Source organism: Drosophila teissieri, chromosome X (assembly GCF_016746235.2).
Source record: "Drosophila teissieri strain GT53w chromosome X, Prin_Dtei_1.1, whole genome shotgun sequence".
Taxonomy (NCBI): Eukaryota; Metazoa; Arthropoda; class Insecta; order Diptera; family Drosophilidae; genus Drosophila; species Drosophila teissieri.
The window spans coordinates 17,068,597-17,075,872 of NC_053034.1; the positions used below are offsets into that span (position 1 = coordinate 17,068,597).

At 43.8% G+C, this 7,276-nt stretch overlaps 1 protein-coding gene across 2 annotated transcripts in view; it reads right to left on the reverse strand.

Moving 5' to 3' along the window:
* LOC122624757 overlaps positions 1–5,020 on the reverse strand; it is a 44,055-nt gene extending 39,035 nt beyond the window's left edge. For both annotated transcript variants that reach the window (XM_043804443.1, XM_043804442.1), the window contains exons 1-2: positions 4,986–5,020; positions 4,148–4,241 (exon numbers count right to left, since the gene is read on the reverse strand). The gene's annotated coding sequence lies outside the window, so the exon portion shown is untranslated. The remainder of the gene's footprint in view (positions 1–4,147; positions 4,242–4,985) is intronic.
* Between the last annotated feature and the right edge of the window lie 2,256 nt (positions 5,021–7,276).

Here is a 7,276-nt window from a genome sequence, read left to right on the forward strand (position 1 = left end):
CGTATGGATTTTGAGTTCGCAAAAACATCGGGCCAAAGTCGCAGAAGAGCCAACAACAAGGCGGCGATGACGCCCCTCCAGGGACAATATTTATAACTTTTCTGCCGCGTCTCAATTCATTTGGACCCCCCTCCCCCTCTCTACCCCTCTCTCTGCTTCTTTCTCCGATTTTTGCCAGAGTGTCTGCCACCTACGTAAGCGTATAATTCGTTTAGCGTCAAAAAGCAGTCCCAGCAAATACACAAAAAACACAAAAAGATCAACAAAAAAAATAACACGAAAAGACAAAAAAAAAAGAGGAAAAAATAAAGTGAAGAAAAAACTGGCAAACGCAAACTTAATCAGTCACTTTAACACCCAGCAGCCGCCACTTACACACCGCCGCTGGAGAAAGAGACGGCCTGCTGGGGAGCAGAAAGAGATGGAAAGAGAGGGTCGCCAAAAGTGCGTGAGCGTCGCGAAAGAGACGGGGCATATGGGCACAAGACTGGAGGATCCGGAGGATCGCTGGTAGACTGAAGACTGAAGACCGAAGAATGAACGACTGGAAGACTGGAAGAGCCAGAGACTGCGAATGCGACTGCGACTGCGTCTGTCATGGTCGATATTGCGTTGACACCAAATTTGCATTAAAATGCAATTGTGAACGCAGAACTCGCGACGCGTCTCCACTCCTCCCCTCTCCTCTCCCCTCGTCTCGTTGCGCATTTGGATCGGATTGGTTTGGTACACCGCGAGAAGTTCTATGTACTTCTTGTTTGCACACGAAAAAAGTGCAACAAGTAAAGAGTTGTAAGTAGTAAAGAAGCAAGTTTTAGCAAAACACCTGGCGCATTCATGATAAGAACAGTTTGTAGGCAAAGCTTCTTCGATTTCTCGCAGTGCACTTCCTTGGGTAGTGGGTAATGGGTAATGCATCTTTAGTGTCTATTGAGCAGGACATTAGTCACGTGGCTGCAAAGTCGTGGGCAGAAGTGGAGTGGCTGGGTTTTAGTGGCTAAATGCGACAGACACAACGCCGCAAAATATCAATTAAATAGCAGAAAATAGAAAGTGAATTCCTTTCAGGCGGCCGTCAGTAGCGCTTTGATCTCTTGCCTGGTTTACGATCTTCCGGGAATCGCGAATAAGTTCGGAATTTGGTTTCGGTTTCAGTTTCGGATACGGATTCGGGATCCGAAAAGGGAGGGCTAAATGAAAATGGAAAACAGGGACTCCACTCTGAGTGACTGACTTGCAACAGCAATTAAAAATAGTTTTGACACATCGCGCAAAGTCGCGCCATCGGGGCAATAAATTAATTACGAAATTGCCAACAGAGAGAGAGAGAGAGGGAAAGATGGGAAAGATGGGAAAGAAAGCCCTGAAGATGAACTGAATTGCATTTGGAGATTTTCAGATTTTCAGATTTTATGGCCATGGCTCTGCTCTACGCGAATTGTGGCAAGGTGGGCGTATGGTGTGTGTGAGTGTGAGTGTGTGTGCACTCCAAAAATCAGAAAAACTGGCAACTTGTGTGTGGGCGTCTCGCTGGCTTCCCCACACAGTCGTTCCGATCCCTCAAAAACTTCCATTCCCTTTTCTTGGCTCTTTAACACGGCCCAGGAATTCAATTTCTGCACAGCGAACAAATTCACCAGCTTTCGCCATCTCTGAGATATTTATTCCTCTTTAGATATTTAGTTATTAACAAGTTGATATAATAAGGTATAAGGAAAGGTGATAAGGTAAAAGTGTCAAGTTATAAGTTATTTTAGCCTTGAACGATATAACGTTTTTAACATTATTATAAATTCAAATGAATTCATTTTAGTGATAATAAAATCAGGGAGCAGTTGGGCTTTCTTCTCCCCCCCGCTTCTTACCCCTCTCCTGCTGCTGCTGATGATGAAAATAATGATGATGATCTAGCAGGCTCTTAAAGGTCTTTTTATGAAGTGTTTGCTAGCCTGTTGTTGGCAGACAACTCAGCCACTAGGCTTGAAAGTTAAGCCAGCAGCTCAAGTCGCGGAAAAGCTCGTGCTTCCTCTTCGCCGAGCCTTAACCCCCTTAACCCTTTAAAGACCCTCCCCTCCACGTTCCTTTACCAACAAAAAATACAACCTGCTGCCGCTTGCAATTATTCACACATCATCAATGGGCCAAACATAAACATAAATGAATATATATACATATATACACAATGTACGGCAGGCTGACTTGGCTGAAAAGGTTTCTTGGCCACATTTCATTGTCTGCCATCTGCCAGGCGACCTTAACTCTCTTCACTTCTAACCAACCAACCAACCAACCAACCAACCAACCAGCCAAACAGCCGAACGTGTCTGCATATTGTTTCGTTCATGTCAAATTATTGACCCGCGCCAGGCATTTTGAAATGTTTATGCGTTTTCATGACTGAGATGTGCAATTGATAAATCCCCAACTGGAAATTATGAATATGCAACGTGCCAGAGTGAATCTTGCTCAGTGCCAAGCTCCCAGCTCCCAGCTTCCAACTTCTGGAAATCCTGAATTCCCAGTGCCAGAGGATCTTGAGAGGAACCACCCGCTGGCATTTGCACCAGGTCGGTAGCCAGCACTAGACATGGTCTACGTTTATGCGGCAAGAGAAATGATATACTCTCACTCACAGTTGCAATTAAAAGCCATATGAACATGTGGCAATGCTTAGAGTTTCAGTTCTACAAAGCTCAAGTCACTCTATATATATAGTTCAATACTTTCGTAGGAGGTGTTATGAAAAATGGTAAATTTCGTTCACAAATTATGCATAAACGCATTGGCAACCATTCGCAGCTCATCATCATAAAGCAGGCAGTGTGTCAAGCCTTGCAACGCGCATCTGCAACTCGGGATCCCACTGTGCCCCCCTTGGCCATTCGTCTGTTATCAGCAACAAGCGATCAATACAGCAGCAATCAATATGGTCAATAAAGTTCAGAGCTTCAGAACCTCAGAACAGACTGTGCCTCGAGTGCCTCTACTGGCTTACAGGGGGTTTTGGCTTTTGGGTTTTTTTTTTTGGGGACCCCAGAGAGACGCGCTGCGATGGCAAACAACAAACAAGGCGACGTGATGTACAGCGCTGAAACCCTAGAAGCCTGCCTCACCACCAGATCACACTGTGTGTGCATATGGAAATGGCTAAGATTCTGGGTACTCAGTGGGTTAAGGGGCAAGGACGGGTGGCGGGTGGCGGGAAGACAGCGGGACATTGGGCGTCCCGTCACCGGCTCTTGTTGTCACTGTTGTTGTCGCTTGATCGCAAATTTGCCATGGCAAGCTTGACAACTTGCAACGAACCAACAAGGATACACTCGGAGAAACAAATCAAACGAAAGTAAAATTCACTATAGCTGTTCGTCAGTATGTTTCACTATGAGCACTTAATGAGTGAAACAGCTAAGGAACAGCTCCCCACATGGCAACATCTTAATGTATGTTTTTCCATACCTCTTTTTTTTCTCAGTGCTGCTGGCTTAGCAATCTGGCGAGCAGAAAGGCAGCGCATCAACGAGGCAAGGTAGCAAATGCAGTCGCAAAGCCGGCACCTTAAAATAATGTTACAAAACGTTTTTTTTTTCGGCTTGTAGCTCAGTGCGGCCCTGTAACCAATTCGAAGCAACGCCATGCCAAAAGCCCGTTCCCCATCCCAATCCCCATCCCGATTCCGATCCCGATCCCGATCTCCGATCCTCGTTGCGCTGATCCTCGATCCTCCAATGCAGCAATCCAACAATCCTCCAATGCAGCAATCCTCTATTCTCGCTCCACGGCAACAACAAATTGGAGATCACGGTTTTCATGTACTACATGCAAATTCATTGCTACTGTTGCCCCCTGCGAGCGCCAACCAACCATCCTTGGATCTTTGGATCAGTCGGGGAACTGCGGGTCTCTGGAGCTGTGGGCTGCCGTATCCATAACCATAAAGCCAGGCAGCCAAGCAGCCAGTAGCAGCCGGAAGAGCCGCAAGTTAAATAAACAATTCCGAAACAACCAACTTGCCTGGCAAACTGCAAACTGCAAACTGCCAACTGCAAACGGGCTGCTGACCAAAGCCAAAAATTCAACCGAGACTCATTCACAAAAGAAGATGAGGCTGCGGAATTAATGCGCTACGCACTGGGTTTTAAGTTCTTACCTTGCAACTGCAACTTCACATAGGCTCCGCACTAGATCAGCGAAAAATGTAGGGCTTCTCGGTTGCTTGTTATATTAGGAGCCAAGTTCCTTACCTGAAATGCAATACATACATATATTAAAGCATAGCTCGTTTTTTTTAACAATTAAAAATAAAATCATATGTATGCTTAAGTTGAAAGCTAACAACTATTAATTCCACTTATATCTCCGCAAGTCGATGTGCCATGCAAAAGCCTGTGTAGTTGCTTCGGCATTATGCAAAGTAGATAAGTCTGTTTGATCAGTCTGTTCAACTATCGAGTGTTCGTCGCCTGCTTTTTGGAGGTAAGAACAATTTGCCAGGCACAGGAAATCGTAGACGCCTTCACCAACCCATTATCCTTACCCGTTCCCTTTCCCAAAAAAAAAAGAGAAATATACAAGTAACAAAGCACGTGGCGTCTGCGAAACTGACAATGGACAAGTTGCATAGGCAACTTGGGGAGCTGAGGGAACTGAGAGATCTTGTTGCAGGACCAGAAACCACAACCAGTACCATAACCAGTACCAGAAACAGAACCAGGAGCTGGAGCTGGAGCTGGAGCTTCCAAATCTCAGACAGAAAGTAGTGTGTGCCACTTGTGGCGCCATCGAATAAATGGCGATTCTAACACTCCAGCCTCGAATCTCGGAACTCGGAACTGCGACCCAATTGAACACTTGGCGACGAAATTCATTGGAATTTCCCCACAAGGAGCGCCGATCGTATCGGATTTCGGCGACGCGTCTATCAGGCACCCACCATGGATCGCTTTTGGAGCTGTAAGCGTAAACAAACACTTGCTGTAAACACCTACACTGGGCTAAATAGGACACACTTGTTGCTCTGCTCGAACTCACTCGTCGACTGATAGAAGCTTACTGCTGCTGCCGGGCACTAAATAGAATTTGCTGAACTGCATATATGGGACTTGCGATCAACTTGCGATCATCAAGAATCGATACTGCGATCATTTGATAGCCAGGGCTGCGAGTTTCTGGGGCGGGAAACGAGCTTTGAGCTGGATCAACAGAGCCAACGACTTTGGATTTAAAACAATTCAATTGTGCACAGTTTTCCTTCCAGACCACAACTTCTGTACCAAGAAAAGTTTTGAGTCCTATGCCAATTTGTTACTAGAACCCAGCATCAGCAGAATAAAACTGCGCCCAATGTAACTTCCTCCAATTTGGACTATTTTTAATATATGTAGTTAATAAATAGCAAATTCATATATCCAAAACCTAAATATATAGATCTTTAGCTAATTAAATATCAAACTTTAAGAGGCTGCAAGTTGCCAACTTTACTCAAAAATATGGCATGAAAACGTGTCATTGTTATTGTTACTAAAGAATTAAACGCAACAAACCAAAATTGCAGTTATTAAACTCATTGCGAATAGTGTTGCAAAAATATATAATAATAAGGCGTTATCAGCTGTCCCAAATATATTATTAAATAATTTATGCACGTCTGTCCTGAATGCGAGCCAAAAGTGAGTGATTTTATCTTAAAGCCGCAATATGAATTACTTTTTACTCAACACCTTGTAATTAGGGCTATGTATATGTTATATATTTTTTGGAATTCCCCGAAGGGGTCAGCACTTGGGTCCAGTTTTAGGCTCGGGTCAACACTTTTTCCAGTGATTTGCATGTGGCTTACACTCTCCGGAAACGCGACCGAATTTGTAAGAAGTCGAAAAAATCAACGGAAGACAATCCAAACATTTCCTGTGCTCTCGTCGTCTCAGGTAGCTCAACTTCTCGTGAGATTGGCCTTAAAAATTATTTATATTTTTTGTTAGAAAATCAAACAATTAACCTCGAACTTGGTGTTGCCGCCGTTGCCACTCTTTGCGCTTACAACATGTTTGAGACATAAAAATTTCCAATTAATTTTTTCACCGGCTTGTTTCTGTTGTTCGGGCAAGCAACTTCCACGGAATGGGATGAACGAAAAAAAAAACCAAAAAACAAAAAATTGTCACAGCCGCCGTTTACAAATAATTTTTGTGGCTGCTCGTTTTTTCGGCTCTTTGGGGTTTTCAATGGAAACGAAACACATAAAACATGGCCAAACACGACCGGACAAACGGACAAGCGGACAAACGGACAAGTGGAGAAGCGGACAGAGTGACGGAATGGCAGTCGAAGCGACCGGAATGCCATAAAAAATAGAATATAATAAAAAGCCAAACACTCGAACGGGAGCAATTAAAAGTTTGCTCCGATTGACCTTTTCTGACCGGCCAAAACGAAAGATACTCTATTTCGATTGAAACAAGGAAAACGAAGAGATACAAGGAGGGAACTTCAAGAATCATATCAAAAATGATCTTTTATTTAGTTAAATCATTAAGTTCGATTAAAGAGCCCCTTTTGGCGCAGACTGCCAATTGATTTTGATCAATATCAAGAGCACTTCCACCATCGTAGCGAATTAACCCACATGTTGGCCATGTGTGCGCTGGCAGTGACAAAAGTTCATTAGCGTCGCCTCAGTGGGTTAAGCAGTGGACACTCTCTTATTATTGAGTAGGGAAACCACATCCACATCCGGTACGGGGGTGGCTTCTGATTTTCTGGATTTTCTGGACGCCTGCTGGGCTTTATGAGTAATAAATATTGGACCATAAATTCATAATTAATATTGCGCTCCAAGAACAAGGGAAGAACTCGCACATATACTCGTAGTGTGTGTGTATATGGCTGTTCGTACATGGGCCTTGACGAATCCAAGAAAAATATAATTCGCCAAAGACTAAACACTGTCATTTAACCCATTCCCCCAACGGCCAAACGGGGGAAGAACTCAGCAAATGTGTAAATGTAATTTAAGCAAATATTTTAATTGTTTTCGGTCCAGGAGCAGAGCATTTCATTGTCATTGTCATTGCCGTTGGCGTTGCCGTTGCGAAAGAAGACGGCACCTGAAAATACTCACATGTGACGGCGTCTTGGGCAATGGCTATGCTGAAATTTTATCGCCTGGAAATTTTTCAATTTCAAAATGAAACGACTATGGATATGGAAATGAAGATTTAAGCGCAAGCTTTTCTAATGCCTTCAAAACCAAAAAAAAAACCAAAAAAACCGAAAAATA